We start from the raw sequence: 13,522 nt of genomic DNA on the forward strand, positions 1-13,522 counted from the left end.
GACACTCTCACACTTAGTCTCACACTCAGAAAGACACTCTCACACCCAGACAGAAACTCTCACACCCACTCTCACACTTAGACACTCTTACACCCAGTGTCACACACAGACACTCTCACCGCAGTCTCACACCCAGAGAGACACTCTTATACCTGGAGAGATACTCACACACCCAGGTAGACACTCTCCTATCCACTCACACCTAGACACCCTCACAGCCTGGTCACACCCAGACACTCTCACGCCTGGACATTGTCACACCCACTCACACACCCAGAGGACTACTCTCACACCCACTCACATACCCAGGGAAACACTCACACCCATTCTCAAGCCTAGGCACTCCCACACCCACTCTCACACCCAGATAGAAACTCTCACACCCACTCTCACACTCAGACACTTTCACACCCAGTGCCGCACCCAGACTGAGACTCTCACACCCAAGCTCACACCCAGACAGACACTCTCACACCCACTCACACACCCAGAGAGACACTCACACCCACTCACACACCTAGAGATACACTCTAACACTCTCACAACCAGACACTCTCACACCCACTCTTACACCCAGACAGACATTCTCACACCCACTCTCACACCCTGACAGTCTCACATCCAGAGAAACACTGTCACACTGTCTCACACTCAGACACTCTCACACCCACACAGACACTCACATCCATTTCACAGCCAGACACTCTCACACTCAGTCTCACTCCCAGAGAGACACTCTCACACCCACTTTCAAACACAGACGGAACTGCTCATACCCACTCTCACACTCAGACACTATCACACCCAGACACTTTCACACCATGTCTCACACCCAGAGAGACACTCTTACACCCACTGTAACACCCAGCCACTCACCCACCCACTCCCAAGCCAAGACACTATAACACTTTGAGAGGCACTATAACATCCAGAGAGACACTCTCACACCCAGTCTCACACACAGACACCCCCACACCCACTCACACACCCAAGAGACATTCACACCCACTCACACAACCAGACAGACACTCATACACCCACTTTCACACCCAGGCAGATACCTAGTCTCACACCCAGGGGGACACTCTTACACCCAGAGAGATACTCTCACACCCAGGTAGACATTCTCAAATTCACTCACACACCCTAATCACCCTCACAGCCTGTGTCACACCTAGATACTCTCACAGCCAGGCGCACACCCACTCACATACCCAGAGAGACACTCTCACTCCCATTCTCACGACTAGACAGACACTCTTACACCCACTCTCACACCCAGACAGACACTCTCACACCCAGTCTCACACCCAGACACTCTCACACCCATTCACACACCCAGAGAGATACTCTCACACCCACTCACACACCCAGAGACACTCTCACGCCCACTCTCACACTCAGACAGAAACTCTCACACCCAGACACTTTCACACCCAGTGTCACACCCAGACGGACTCCCTCACACCCAGTCTCACATCCAGACAGACACTCTCACTCCCACTCACACACCTACAGAGACACTCATACACCCACTTTCACACCAGTCAGATACTCTCATACCTACTTTCACGCCCAGAGAGACACTACTACACCCAGAGAGATACTCTCACACCCAGGTAGACACTCTGACATCCACTCACACACCCAGACACCCTCACAGCCTGTGGCACACCAAACACACTCACACCCAGGCTCATCTCCAGACAGACACTCTCACAGCCACTCAAACACCCAGAGAGACACTCTCACATCCACTCACACACCTAGACACTCTCACGCACAGTGTCACACCCAGACACTTTCACATTCACTCTCACAGCCAGAGAAGCACTCTCACAATCACTTACATCCAGACAGGCACTCACACATCCAGATGCTCTCACAACCACTGTCACACGCAGACAAGCACTCTCACACGCAGTTTCACACACAGAGAGACACTCTCACGCCTACTCTCACACCCAGACAGAAACTCTCACTCTCACACCAAGACAGACTCTCCAACACCAGTGTCACACGCAGACTGACACTCTCTGTAGGAGGCTGGCCTGGCTTGTAGTGGGTACCAGAGGTACTTACACCTTGTGTCAGGTCCAGTTATCCCTTATTAGTGTAGAAGAGGTGTTTCTAGCAGCTTAGGCTGATAGAAGGTAGCTATGGCAAAGCAGCTTAGGCTGAACTAGGAGACATGTAAAGCTCCTACTATACCACTGGTGTCATATGCACAATATCACAAGAAAACACAATACACAGAGTTACTAAAAATAAAGGTACTTTATTTTTATGACAATATGCCAAAAGTATCTCAGTGAGCACCCTCAGTATGAGGATAAGTTATATACACAAGATATATGTACACAATACCAAAATTAGGTAAGTAATAGCAAGAAAAGTAATGCAAACAGTGTAGAATTACAGTAGATTGCAATAGAAGCACATTGGTATATGGGCAACACAAACCATATACTCCAAATTGGAATGCGAACCACGAATGGACCCCAAACCTATGTGAGCTTATAGAGGGTCGCAGGGACTGTAAGAAAACAGTGAGGGTTAGAAAAATAGCCCACCCCAAGACCCTGAAAGGTAGGTGTAAAGTGCACCTACTACCCCCAGAGAGCACAGAAGTTGTGATAGGGGGATTCTGCAAGAAGAACAAACACCAGCAATGCAACAACAGTGGATTTCCGGACTTGAGTACCTGTAAGACAAGGAGACCAAGTCCAATAGTCGCAACAGTGTCGAGAGTGGGCAGGAGCCCAGGAAATGCCAGCTGAGGGTGCAAGGAAGCTGCCACCGGATGAAAGAAGCTTGGAGTTCTGCAAGAAAGAAGAGAGCTAGGGACTTCTCCTTTGGAAAACGGATGTCCCACGTCGCGATGAAGCTTGCAGAGGTGTTCCCACGCAGAAAGACCGCAAACAAGCCTTGCTAGCTGCAAGGGTCGCAGTAGAGGTTTTTGGGTGCTGCTGTGGCCCAGGAGGGACCAGGATGTCGCCACTTGGAAGAGGAGACAGAGGGGGCGCCCGGCAACTCAGAGAGCCCTCACAGAAGCAGGCAGCACACGCAAAAGTACCTGAACAGGCAGTTGGAAGGAAAGTGAACCAGAGTCCACGTGAAGTCACAAAAGGGAGTCCCACGATGCCGGAGGACAACTCAGAAGGTTGTGCACTACAGGATAGAGTGTCGGGGACCCCAGCTTGGCTATGCACGAAGGAAATCGTGGAAGAGTGCACAGGAGCCAGGGCAGCTGCAAATCACGCGGTACCCAGCAATGCAGTCTAGCGTGGGGAGGCAAGGACTTACCTCCACCAAACTTGGACTGAAGAGTCACTGGACTGTGGGAGTCACTTGGACAGAGTTGCTGAGTTCCAGGGACCACGCTCGTCAGGCTGAGAGGGGACCCAGAGGACCAGTGATGCAGTCTTTTGGTGCCTGAGTTAGCAGGGGGAAGATTCCGTTGACCCACGGGAGATTTCTTCAGAGCTCCTGGTGCAGGATGAAGGCAGTCTACCCCCAGAGCATGCACCACCTGGAAACAGTCGAGAAAGCCGGCAGGATGAGGCGATACAAGGTTGCTAGTAGTCGACTTGCTACTTTGTTGCGGTTTTGCAGGAGTCCTGAGCAGTCAGCGGTCGATCCTTTGGTAGAAGGTGAAGAGGGAGATGCAGAGGAACTCTGGTGAGCTCTTGCATTCGTTATCTAAAGAATTCCCCAAAGCCGAGACCCTAAATAGCCAGAAAAGGAGGTTTGGCTACCAGCAAAGGAGGATTGGCTACCAAGACAGGTAAGAGCCTATCAGGAGGAGTCTCTGACATCACCTGCTGGCACTGGCCCCTCAGAGCAGTCCAGTGTGCCCCCAGCACCTCTAAAACCAAGATGGCAGAGGTCTGGGACACACTGGAGGAGCTCTGGGCACCTCCCCTGGGAGGTGCAGGTCAGGGGAGTGGTCACTCCCCTTTCCTTTGTCCAGTTGCGTGCCAGAGCAGGGCTGGGGGATCCCTGAACCGGTGTAGACTGGCTTATGCAGAGATAGGCACCATCTGTGCCCATCAAAGCATTTCCAGAGGCTGGGGGAGGCTACTCCTCCCCAGCCTTCACACCTATTTTCAAAGGGAGAGGGTGTAACACCCTCTCTCAGAGGAAATCCTTTGTTCTGCCTTCCTGGGCCAGGGCTGCCTGGACCCCAGGAGGGCAGAAACCTGTCTGAGGGGTTGGCAGCAGCAGCAGCTGCAGTGGAGACCCCGGAAAGGCAGTTTGGCAGTACCCGGGTACTGTGCTAGAGACCCGGGGGATCATGGAATTGTCCATGATCTTAGACATGTTACATGGCCATGTTAGGAGTTACCATTGTGATGCTATACATAGGTAGTGACCTATGTATAGTGCACGCGTGTAATGGTGTCTCCGCACTCACAAAGTCCGGGGAATTTGCCCTTAACGATGTGGGGGCACCTTGGCTAGTGCCAAGGTGCCCACACACTAAGTAACTTTGCACCAAACCTTCACCAGGTCAATGTTAGACATATAGGTGACTTATAAGTTACTTAAGTGCAGTGGTAAATGGCTGTGAAATACCGTGGATGTTATTTCACTCAGGCTGCACTGGCAGGCCTGTGTAAGAATTGTCAGAGCTCCCTATGGGTGGCAAAAGAAATGCTGCAGCCCATAGGGATCTCCTGGAACCCCAATACCCTGGGTACCTCAGTACCATATACTAGGGAATTATATGGGTGTACCAGTATGCCAATGTGAATTGGTAAATTTAGTCACTAGCCTGTTAGTGACAAATTTGGAAAGCAGAGAGAGCATAACCACTGAGGTTCTGGTTAGCAGAGCCTCAGTGAGACAGTTAGGCATCACTCAGGGAACACATACAGGGCACATACTTATGAGCACTGGGGCCCTGCCTGGCAGGGTCCCAGTGACACAAAGACTAAAACAACATATATACAGTGAAATATGGGGGTAACATGCCAGGCAAGATGGTACTTTCCTACACTCTCACACCCAGTCTCACTCACACACCCAGAGAGGCATTCTCACACCCAGTCACACACCCAGAGAAACACTCTCACACCCAGCGAGACACTCTCAGTCCCAGACAGAAATTATCACACCCACTCTCACACCCTGACAGTCTCACATCCAGAGAGACACTGTCACACTGTCTCACACTCAGACACTCTCACACCAACACATTCACTCCCACCCATTCTCACAACCAGAGAGACACTCTCACACCCACTTTCAAACACAGACAGAACTGCTCACACCCAATCTCACACTCAGACAGACACTATCACACCCAGACACTTTCACACCATGTCTCACTCCCAGAGAGACAATCTTACACCCACTGTAACACCCAGACACTCTCACACCCACTCCCAAGCCATAACACTATAACTCCCTAAGAGGCACTCTCACACCGACACTATAAACCCAGAAAGGCACTCTCACACACAGACACCCCCACACCCACTCACACACCCAGGAGACATTCCCACCCACTCACACAATCAGACAGACACTCATACACCCATTTTCACACCCAGGCAGATACTCTCACACCTAGTCTCACACCCAGAGGGACACTCTTTCATCCAGAGAGATACTCTCACACCCAGGTAGACACTCTCACATTCACTCACACACCCAAACACCCTCACAGCCTCTGTCACACCCAAACACTCTCACATCCACTCACAAACCCAGAGAGGCACTCTCACACCCACCCACAAACCCGGACAGACACTCTCACACCCACTCACATACCCAGAGAGACACTCTCACACCCATTCTCATGCCCAGACACTTTCCCACCCAATCTCACACTCAGACAGACACTCTCACGCCCAGTCTCACACCAAGACACTCTTACATCCACTTACACACCCACACTCTCACACCCAGAGAAACACTCTCATACCCAGACAGCCACTCACACACCCAGATGCTCTCACACCCAGACAGATACTCTCACACTAAGGCCCTCATTCTGACCTTGGCGGGCGGCGGAGGCCGCCCGCCAAAGTCCCGCCGTCAGGTTACCGTTCCGCGGTCGAAAGACCGTGGCGGTAATTCTGACTTTCCCGCTGGGCTGGCGGGCGGTCGCCTTCAGACCGCCCGCCAGCCCAGCGGGAAAGAGGCTTCCACGATGAAGCCGGCTCGGAATCGAGCCGGCGGAGTGGAAGCTGTGCGACGGGTGCAGTTGCACCCGTCGCGTATTTCACTGTCCGCGCAGCAGACAGTGAAATACATGTAGGGGCCCTCTTACGGGGGCCCCTGCAATGCCCATGCCAGTGGCATGGGCACTGCAGGGGCCCCCAGGGGCCCCGCGACCCCCCCTACCGCCATCCGGATCCCGGCGGTCGGACCGCCGGGATCTGGATGGCGGTAGGGGGGGTCGGAATCCCCGCGGCGGTGCAGCAAGCTGCGCCGCCGTGGAGGATTCAATGGGGCGGCGGTACACTGGCGGGAGCCCGCCAGTGGTGCCGGTCCGACCGCGGCTTTACCGCCGCGGTCGGAATCCCCATTGGAGCACCGCCGGCCTGTCGGCGGTGCTCCCGCGGTCCTCCGCCCTGGCGGTCTTTGACCGCCAGGGTCAGAATGAGGGCCTAAATGTCATACCCAGGGAAACACTCTCACATGCTCACACACAGACGGAAACTCTCACACCCACTCTCACACTGAGACAGACTCTCTCACACCAGTGTCACACCCAGAGAGACACCCTCACACCCACTCACACACCCAGAGAGACACTCTCACACCCACTCTCATACCCAGACAGACACTCTCACACCAACTCACAAACCCAGAGAGACACTCTCACACTCAGACAGAAATCTTCACACCCACTCTCACATCCAGACACTCTAACACTCAAACTGACACTCTCACACCCAGTCTCACACTCACACAGACACTCACACCCATTCTCACAGCCAGAACCTCTCACACTCAGTTTCACACCCAGAGAGACACTTTCACACCCACTTTCACACATAGACAGAAACGCTCACACACACTCTCACAGACAGTATCACACCCAGACATTTTCACAGCATGTCTCACACCCATAGAGACACTCTTACACCCACTGTCACACCCAGACTCTCAAACCCACTCGCAAGCCCAGACACTATACCACCCAGAAAGACACTCTCACACCCAGACACTCTCACACACAGTCACACACAAAGACAGACACTCTCACACCCACCCTCTCACCCAGAGACACTCTCACAACCACTCTCACACCCAGACCGAAACTCTCACACTCAGACACTCTCACACCCAGTGTCACACGCAGACACTCTCACACTCAGACTCACACACAGACAGACACTGTTATGCCCAGAGAAACACTCTCATGCCCACTCAAACACCCAGAGAGGCACTCTCACACCCACTCACACACCCAAAGGAACACTTCCACACCTGGAGAGTCACTCTCACACCCAGCCAGACACTCCCACACCCACTCACACATCCAGAGAGACACTCTTACTTCCAGACAGTAATTCTCACACCCACTCTCACACCCTGACGCTCTCACATCCAGAAAGTCACTATCACACTGTCTCATACTCAGACAGATGCTCTCACACCCAGTCCCAAACCCATACAGACGTTCACACCCATTCTTACACCCAGAGAGACACTCTCACACTCAGTCTTACACCCAGAGAGACACTCTTACACCCACTTTCACACACAGACAGAAACGCTCACACCCTCTCTCACACTCAAACAGTATCACACCCAGACACTTTCACATCATGCCTCACATCCAGAGAGCCACTCCTACACCCACTGTCACACCCAGACACTCTCACACCCACTCCCAAGCCCAGACAATATAATACCCAGAGAGACACTCTCACACCCAGACACACACTATCACACCCAGTCCCACACCCAGACACTCTCACACCCACTCACACACCCAAAGAGACACTCTCACAACCACTCTCACACCCAGACAGATCTCTCACACCCACTCTCACACCCAGTATCACATGCATACACTCTCACACTCAGACTCACACACAGACACTCACACCCATAGAGTACTCCCACGCCCGCTCACGCACCCAGAGACAATTTCCCACCCAGACAGACACTATAACACCCCGAGAGACACTCTTATACCTAGAGAGATACTCTCACACCCAGGTAGACACTCTCATATCAACTCACACACCTAGACACCCTCACAGCCTGTGTCACACCCAGACACTCTCACACCCAGACCTTCTCTGGCCAATCCAGGTAATATCCACTTTAGGCAAACCCAGGTCCCTATCAATACCACACTTTGTACCACTTTCTCTGGCCCACAACAAAAAGCTCCGACTCAAATTATACACTCTGAGTATTTTGGAAGGAAGCTGGAGTACCTCAGAGGAGAAAGCTGCAGTTGAATGAGACAGATTTCAAAAGAAAGGCAGTTAAAATAGAGGATAATACCTTAAAATTAAAAGAACATATTTGATTGGATGTTGTAAATATGTTGGTGCCTAAAAGTAGATAGTGATATTGTGATGAAAGTAAGTATATGTGTGTTTGGCTTGGGAGAAATAAAAAAACGAAGGCCCTCATTAAAACAATGGCGGTAAATGCCGCCTACCGCTGCGGCACCCTCCAAAAGACGGTTGTCGCGGCTAACAGCTGTCCGCCAATAATGACCACAGCTGGATATCCGCCACAAGAAGGGCGGAAATCCAGCTGTGGCCATGCTGGCGGAGGGCGTTAAGGTGGCGCTGCTACAGTCTGGCGGTGTTCTGCTGGTGGGCGCTGCTGGCGGCAGCAGCACCCCGTCCCCTGTCGGAAGACCCCTGGATCCAGGTTGTCTTCCGACAGGGGAGGGGGGTGGGGGTGTTGTGTGTGTGGGGGTGTGTGTGCATAAATGTGTGAGTGTGTGCGTGAATGCGAATGTATGTGTAGTGTTGTTTGTGTGCGTGTATGGAGGTGTGAGAATGTGTGTATGAATGGATTTGTGAATGCGTGTCTGCGTGTCAGTGTGAATGTGGTACAGATGCATGTATGACTGAATTGATGCATACGTGTATGAATGCGTGTATCCCTGTGTGAGTGAGTGTGTGTATGTGTGGTACGAAGCTATGTGTGTGTGTGTAGGAGGGGTGGGGGATTGGAAGGGGGGAGAATGGATGGAGGGGGGGTGTGGTGGGCGTCTGGGGAGTGTTTGGGGGAGAGGGGGCCTCCTATCAGTGACAGGGAAAGAATTCCCTGTCACTGATAGAGCCTACCACCATGGTTTTCGTGGTGTTACGAACGCCACAGAAACCATGGCGGTAGGCAGGGCCAAAATGCCTGAGGCAGTACAATAGTGGCCACCGGGCTGGACATTCTTATCTCCAGCCTGGCAGCTGCTACCTCCATGGCAGCCGGAGTGGTATATTGGCGAGTTGGCTTCAGCTAACCCGTCAATGTCACAATGTGGCAGTATGTACCGCTAGCCTGTTGGCGGTACTACCACCACATTATTACCAACGGCCGGGGTCAAAATGACCCCCTAAGTGTTTGAGATAATCTTATAGTTCCAAACACTCACCCACACCTGCTACAGTTGGTTCAGAAGTTGCCATGTTGCTCTCAGAAAGTATTGTGAACTTGTAAGTTACTGCTAGCAGAGAATGTTTCAAAATTGGTCACCATGGTAACATAGCTATAGGAGCATGGGGCGAAGGGATCAAAAAAGACTAGACTGTGAATATGAAGTCATAGTGCTAGTAGAATAAAAGATGAACATTTAGTTGTTTATACCAAATGGTGCATAAATGGCATTGGTTATGAACAGATTATGAGAAGTATTTTCAGACTCCCATGTGGATCTGTGGATCCACTGTGAATTTGCACAGAGGGCTGCAATGAGCACTGCGGTGGATCCACAGATCCCCCGAAAACCCCCACTAAATTGGGCTTCTTCAGTGGAGTGTGTGAATGGGTTAAAAAAGATTGACCATTCAGAAGTGGTATGACAAAAGTCAAATATACAGCTGAGGTTGGGATTTGGTATGCACATGAGTAACCCTGAATAGTGTACCATTCTTGTGCTTGGTTTTTGTGCATTTTCAGAGATAAGAGATTCTAACTGATACTGAGAAACAAAAATACAGGCCAATATACACATTTAACACGTATGTGAGTTAAGCTGTAGTTTTAAAAAAATGTTTAAAAAAAGGCATGAGTGTTTGTAAGGTGGATGAAAGTGAGTAGAATGTTTCCAAAAAGTAAAAGGGAATAGAAATTGAGGGTACTTGATGTAAATAAGGAAAAGTAGAGTGATCACCAAAGGAGGAATACAAATTTATAAAGAGTAACAACACCCATGCATGCACCAATGCAGACATTGACACAACTACTCAAACACCAATGCATCAAATAACACATCAGGCATACCATCATGTATACACTGACATACCCAGGCATACACTGATGCACACACTGAGAAACCCAGGCACATACTGATTCATACACCAATACATCCAGGCAGACATTGGTGCATATACTGAAACAGCGAGGAATCCACTGATGTACACACTGCTACACACAGGCACACACAAATGCATACACTAACACACCCAGGCACACGCTGACACATATGCTAATACAGATACTGCCACACCCACCAAATGCTAATAGAGCTAGTAACACACCCAGAGAGTCACTGAAGAAGACAGTCACCCACACTGCCAAACACTAACGCAGATACACACGCATGTACACACTGATGTAAACACTCACACACTCAGACAAACACTAATACAGCCACTGAGACAGGCATACACAGATTCAGAAACTGAGACATCCAGTAACATACCAATGCAAGCGCTGACACAAGCAAGCACACACTGATGTAGACATTGACACACCCAGGCACACACTGATACAGGCATTGACACAGTCATGTAAACACTCATGCAGCCACTGCGACACACAGGCATACAGTAATGCAGGCACTGACACACCTATGCATACACAAATACAGGTACTGGCACAACCAAATGCACTCCAAGACAGACACTGACACTCCCAGCAAACACTAACACAGTCACTGACACACCCATGCACACAACAATGGACACCTTGAGACACCTAATAAAACAATAATAAACCAAACAATAATGCAGCCAATATCACACCCAACCACGCTAATGCAGGGACAGAAACACCCAGGTAGACAGTAATTTAGCTACTAAGACAGCCAGATAAACAGTGATACAGCTACTTAGAGACACAGGCATGCACTGAGACAGACAGTAAGACATCCAGTCAAACACGAATGTATGTACTGACACATCCATGTAGACACTGATGCATACACAGAGACACTCATCCAAACAATAATACCTATCAGTTAGAGAGATAATTGCACAGACAGTTAGATATCCTCACTGTAAGAAACACAGCAAATAAGCAATGCAAATAGTCATTTGCGTAACTAACCACAACCCATAGGGTTAATAAGACACCAGTTACAGAACAACATAGTTTATTACATATTCAGTCACACACGCAGGGGATCGCTGATACAGTTGCTCAATATATTTTCAAGAACTGGAACACCTAGTCTCCTATCTATACACTAATTAATACACACATTTATAAGTGTGTATTGAGAGACTTACAGAACATTTTCAATACAGAAGGACCACTTAGGTACTTAGTTAGTTGTTATAGTATCAATTTAATACTATGTTCTGTAGAGTTAAATGTATTCTTTATTTGCTTTCCAGATATCCACTCATATTTAAAAAAGAACTGCAATGCCTAATAAGAGACAAAGAAGAATGAAATAGAGGAAACAGTACCAACTGCTTAAAACTGTGAGAGAAAGGGAATTAAGGTGGAGAATGCGCAGAAAAAAAAGAGTAGCTAGTAGGCGGACTAAGGAGTTTCTGAAAAAAGTATGCTGAAAAATGCAAAATGTGAAAAAAGTGTCAAGTAAAAATCAAAGTTTGATATTAACTGACAACCAGTAAGGAGTATATGCTTTTACAAGTAGGAAATAATGTAAGAAAACAGGCAGTTTGACATGGAGACAGAAACAGTTTGAGGAATTCCAAGCAAATAGTCTTCAAACAAGAGTAATTCAGAATTTGCTAAGAAACATGAAGTATAAGAGGAGAAGTGTAGCACTTAAGCAGAAGAAACATATTAAGAGTGAGGTTGACAAAGCATTTGCTTTGAAGAGGAAACAATTTATATTGATATTGAACAGAATGACAACACTAGACAAAACAGAATTGTCTATGAAGAAAATACCCTAAAAAAGGCTTATTAATAAAACTGATTTTTGCAAGCTTTTTAAAGGTGAACGGAAGCACACGTCTAGCACAGAGCCTTTCTTTAATTAATGAAGAATGCTATTCACAAGAGAACAAATTAGTGCATTCAGTTGACACAACTGGTCGGTGCTATGAAGTAAAAGATGGCACTGCTATTAGAAAAGCTGATGCTGTGATAGCTGATGAGGTACATGGAAAACATACACAGGCCCCGTCCATATACAAATAGAGCTGCAGCAGTATTTGCAGTGTTTGTCAGGAATCAATTGACATGTTAAGAAATTTTCTACGTCAACTTCCAGATAGAAATGGCAAGCAATTTTCTTTTGCAATTTTGCAAGGATTGATCCATGCAGAGTAAGGAAGTATAGTAATTTACAGGGACATATACTGGCTTGTTTATCAAGGAGAGTGTATAGAAGCATCTTTCATCAATTCAGGATGTTAGCTGTTCATCTCACTAAAATGTGAAATTTAGTAAAGAGACTTTACTTTGTGAAAACATTTGCCTTATATTTAGGAGAATTGAATAGGGCTCTTTGCATGGTACATTAGCAGAGGTAGCAAATATCTGTGAAGATGTTTAGGTTTGTTTCTTTGGCCCTGAAGAGGAGTCTATAGAAAATGAGGAGTTTGTTACTGGAGGTTTAGAGGAACATGACACATGTATTAGTTTTGAAAACTTTACACAAGAGATTGTACAGTTTAACACAGTTTCTTTAGAGAAACCAAACTTTGCCTTTGTTGTCGAGGCACTCACTATAAAAGCCAAACTTGCAATGCAGTTGTATTCTCAAAAACTGAACAGAAGAACAGAGATACATGGCAGGAATTAGGTTTATTTTGTAGAAATGGGATCCGTAGGGTATGGGTCATCAAAGTGATACTTTATTGTATTCCAAAAATGATATCTCAGCCACGGAGGTTCCCTCAGCAGCTCTGCTCCCTTCCTCTCCGTCTCCAACCTCTCCAGACTCCACTACCAGGAATCTAGAATCTCTGTACTTGCACATTACATGTCTTGAGGGATGCAGAGCAAGCTTCACTGTAGATACCACACGCCTTTCCCCCAAAGAAAACATAGTTCAACAGTTATAATTAACAGAAACCTAAGTTAACAAACTATATACATAAAAACGTTACAGAGAAAGTACATGTTGAAGTTTGTTGAGAGAAACATCACAGTGACAGTGGAGTCCCTA

This window comes from Pleurodeles waltl, chromosome 7, assembly GCF_031143425.1.
Source record: "Pleurodeles waltl isolate 20211129_DDA chromosome 7, aPleWal1.hap1.20221129, whole genome shotgun sequence".
Taxonomy (NCBI): Eukaryota; Metazoa; Chordata; class Amphibia; order Caudata; family Salamandridae; genus Pleurodeles; species Pleurodeles waltl.